The sequence below is a fragment of the Arachis duranensis genome, chromosome 2 (assembly GCF_000817695.3).
Source record: "Arachis duranensis cultivar V14167 chromosome 2, aradu.V14167.gnm2.J7QH, whole genome shotgun sequence".
NCBI classification, from domain to species: domain Eukaryota; kingdom Viridiplantae; phylum Streptophyta; class Magnoliopsida; order Fabales; family Fabaceae; genus Arachis; species Arachis duranensis.
In genome coordinates, this window is record NC_029773.3 from 46480179 (window position 1) to 46485010 (window position 4832).

Genomic DNA, 4832 nt, shown 5'->3' on the forward strand with positions numbered 1-4832 from the left:
AGCCTGAACTCTTGGGAAAAGCTAGTCAATGCCTTCTTGGCAAAGTTCTTTCCACCTCAAAAATTGAGTAAGTTTAGAGTGGAAGCCCAAACCTTCAGATAGAAGGAAGGTGAATCCCTTTATGAAGCATGGGAAAGATATAAACAATTGATCAGAAAGTGTCCTTCTGACATGCTTTCTGAGTGGAGCATCACAGGTATCTTCTATGATGGTCTGTCTGAACTGTCCAATATGTCATTGGACAGCTCTGCTGGAGGATCTCTTCATCTGAAGAAGACGCCTGCAGAAGCTCAAGAACTCATTGAAATGGTTGCAAATAACCTATTCATGTACACTTCTGAAAGGAATCCTGTGAACAATGGGACGAATCAGAAGAAAGGAGTTCTTGAGATTGATACTCTGAATGCTATATTAGCTCAGAACAAAATATTGACTCAGCAAGTCAATATGATTTCTCAAACTCTGTCTGGAACGCAAGCTGCACCAGGCAGTTCTAAGGATGCTTCATCTAAAGAAGAAGCTTATGATCCTGAGAACCCTTCAATGGAAGAGGTGAATTACATGGGAGAAACTTATGGAAACCCCTATAATCCTTCATGGAAAAATCATCCAAATCTCTCATGGAAGGATCAACAGAGACCTCAACAAAAAGCAATACAGAAGAGAATCCAAAAGGAGAGTGTAAGGCCATCAACATGGCCAAACTTGGAGAGGAGAAAGAGGCAGTGAGTTCCACTGAGGAAGATCTCAATGGACGTCCACTGGCCTCCAATGAGTTCCCTGATGAGGAACCATGGGAATCTGAGGCTCACACTGAGACCATAGTGGATTTACTTCTGCCATTCATGAGCTCTGATGAGTATTCTTCCTCTGAAGAGGATGAAGATGTCACTGAAGAGCAAGTTACTAAGTACCTTGGAGCAATCATGGAGCTAAATGACAAGTTATTTGGTAATGAGACTTGGGAGGATGAACCCCCTTTGCTCACCAAAGAACTGGATGACTTGACTAGGCAGAGATTACCTCAAAAGAGACAGGACCCTGGAAAGTTCTCAGTACCTTGTACCATAGGCACCATGACCTTCAAGAAGGCCCTGTGTGACCTAGGGTCAAGCATAAACCTCATGCCTCTCTCTGTAATGGAGAAGCTAGGGATCTTTGAGGTACAAGCTGCAAGAATCTCACTAGAGATGGCAGACAATTCAAGAAAACAAGCTTATGGACTTGTAGAGGATGTTCTAGTAAAAGTTGAAGACCATTACATCCCTGCTGATTTTATAGTCCTAGAGACTGGGAAGTGCATGGATGAATTCATCATCCTTGGCAGACCCTTCCTAGCCACAGCAAAGGCTGTGATTAATGTTGACAGAGGAGAATTGATCATTCAAGTGAATGAAGAATCCTTTGTGTTTAAAGCTCAAGGATATCCCTCTGCAACCATGGAGAGGAAGCATGAAGAGTTTCTCTCAAAACAGAATCAAACAGAGCCCCCACAGTTAAACTCTAAGTTCGGTGTTGGGAGGCCTCAACCAACTTATAAGTTTGGTGTTGAACCCCCACATTCAAACTCTAAGGTTGGTGTTGGGAGGTTCCAACATTGCTCTGAGTATCTGTGAGGCTCCCTGAGAGCCCATTGTCAAGCTAATGACATTAAAGAAGCGCTTGTTGGGAGGCAACCCAATGTTATATTTATCTATATTTTCTTTGTTATTTTATGTTTTTTGTAGGTTGATGATCATGGGAAGTCACAAAATCAATTGAAAAAGCAAAAACAGAATGAAAAACAGAATGAAAAATAGCACACTTTGGAGGAAAACCTGCTAGCGTTTAAACGCCAGTAAGGGCAGCAAATGGGCGTTTAACACCCAGTCTGGCACCATTCTGGGCGTTTAACACCAGAAAGGGGCACCAGACTGGCGTTAAACGCCAGGAAAGGGCAAGAAGCTGGCGTTAAACGCCAGAAATGGGCACCAGCCCAGCGTTTAATGCCAGAATTGGCAGAAGGAGCATTTTTGCTCGCCACTTGGTGCAAGGATGAATTTTCCTTGACACCTCAGGATCTGTGGACCCCACAGGATCCCCACCTACCCTACCACTCTCTCTCATCTTCCCCAAAAAGCCCTCACCTATCATATCCCACTATTTTCTTCACCACTCACATCCATCCTTCATAAAACCCCACCTACCTCACCATTCAAATTCAAAACCACTTTCCCTCCCAAATCCACCCATACATGACCGAACCCTACACCCTCTCTCCACCCCTATATAAACCCTTCTTCACTCCTTCATTTTCACACAACCTAAACACTACTTGTTCCCCTTGGCCGAACCACAACGCCACCTCTATCTCCTCTATTTCTTCTTCTTCTACTCTCTTCTTTCTTCTTTTGCTCGAGGACGAGCAAACCTTCTAAGTTTGGTGTGGTAAAAGCATTGCTTTTTGTTTTTCCATAACCATTTATGGCACCTAAGGCCGGAGAAACCTCTAGAAAGAGGAAAGGTATGGCAAAAGCTTCCACCTCCGAGTCATGGGAGATGGAGAGATTCATCTCAAGGGTGCATCAAGACCATTTCTATGAAGTTATGGCCAAGAAGAAGGTGATCCCCGAGGTCCCTTTCAAACTCAAAAAGAGTGAATATCCATAGATCCGACATGAGATCCGAAGAAGAGGTTGGGAAGTTCTTACCAACCCCATTCAACAAGTCAGAATCTTAATGGTTCAAGAGTTCTATGCCAATGCATGGATCACCAAGAACCATGATCAAAGTGTAAACCCGGACCCAAAGAATTGGCTTACAATGGTTCGGGGGAAATGCTTGGATTTTAGTCCGGAAAATGTAAGGTTGGCATTCAACTTGCCCATGATGCAAGGAGATGAACACCCTTACACTAGAAGGGTCAACTTTGATCAAAGGTTGCACCAAGTCCTCATAGACATTTGTGAAGAGGGCGCTCAATGGAAGAGAGATTCAAGAGGGAAGCCGGTTCAACTGAGAAGGCATGACCTCAAGCCCGTGGCTAGAGGATGGTTAGAGTTTATCCAATGCTCAATCATTCCCACTAGCAACCAGTCCGAAGTTACTATAGACCGGGCTATCATGATTCATAGCATGATGATTAGAGAGGAAGTAGAAGTTCATGAGGTTATATCCCAAGAACTTTATAAGGTGGCAGACATGTCCTCTACCTTGGCAAGGTTAGCTTTCCCTCATCTCATTTGTCACCTCTGTTATTCAGTTGGAATTGACATAGAGGGAGACATCCTCATTGATGAAGACAAGCCCATCACTAAGAAGAGGATGGAGCAAACAAGAGATCCCACTCACCATGAAATCCCTGAGATACCTCAAGGGATGCATTTTCCTCTACAAAACTATTGGGAGCAAATCAACACCTCCCTAGGAGAATTGAGTTCCAACATGGGACAACTAAGGGTGGAGCACCAAGAGCATTCCATCTCCTCCATAAAATTAGAGAAGATCAAAGAGTCATGAGAGAGGAGCAACAAAGGCAAGGAAGAGACATTGAGGAGTTCAAGCACTCCATAAGATCTTCAAGAGGAAGAACAAGCCGCCATCACTAAGGTGGACCCGTTCTTTAATCTCCTTGTCTTTATTTTCCTGTTTTTCGAATTTTCAAGCTTATGTTTATCCATGTTTGTGTCTCATGATCATTAGTGTCTTAGTGTATATGCCTTAAAGTTATGAATGTCCTATGAATCCATCACCTTTCTTAAATGAAAAATGTTCTTAATTGGGAAAGAGAAGAATTGCATGAATTTTAAATTTTATAGCAGATTAATTATTTTGATGTGGTGGCAATACTTTGACTTCTGAATGTATGCTTGAACAGTGCATATGTCTTTTGAATTTGTTGTTCATGAATGTGGGATTTTGAAAGAATGATGAAAAAGGAGACATGTTACTGAAGATCTGAAAAATCATAAAAATGATTCTTGAAGCAAGAAAAAGCATTGAATACAAAAAAAAGAGATAGTACATGCGAAAAAAAGAAAAGAAAGAAAAAGAAATAATAAAGTTGTGATCCAAGGCAAAAAGAGTGTGCTTAAGAACCCTGGGCACCTCTAATTGGGGACTCTAGCAAAGCTGAGTCACAATCTGTAAAGGTTCACCTAGTTATGTGTCTGTGGCATGTATGTATCTGGTGGTAATACTGGAAGACAGAGTGCTTTGGGCCACAGCGAAGACTCATAAAGTAGCTATGTTCAAGAATCATCATACTTAACTAGGAGAATCAATAACACTATCTGGATTCTGAGTTCCTATAGAAGCCCATCATTCTGAATTTCAAAGGATAAAGAGAGATGCCAAAACTGTTCAGAGGCAAAAAGCTAAAAGCCCCGCTCATCTAATTAATACTGATCTTCATAGATGTTTTTAGAATTCATTGCATATTCTCTTCTTTTTAACTTATTTGATCTTCAGTTGCTTGAGGACAAGAAACAATTTAAGTTTGGTGTTGTGATGAGCGGATAATTTATACGCTTTTTGGCATTGTTTTTAGTATGTTTTTAGTATGTTTTAGTTAGTTTTTATTACATTCTTATTAGTTTTTAGTTAAAATTCACTTTTCTAGACTTTACTATGAGTTTGTGTGTTTTTCTGTGTTTTCAGGTATTTTCTGGCTGAAATTGAGGGACCTGAGCAAAAATCTGATTCAGAGACTGAAAAGGACTGCAGATGCTGTTGGATTCTGACCTCCCTGCACTCGAAGTAGATTTTCTGGAGCTACAGAAGCCCAATTGGCGCACTCTAAACTGCTTTGGAAAGTGGACATCCTGGGCTTTCCAGCAATGTATAATAGTTCA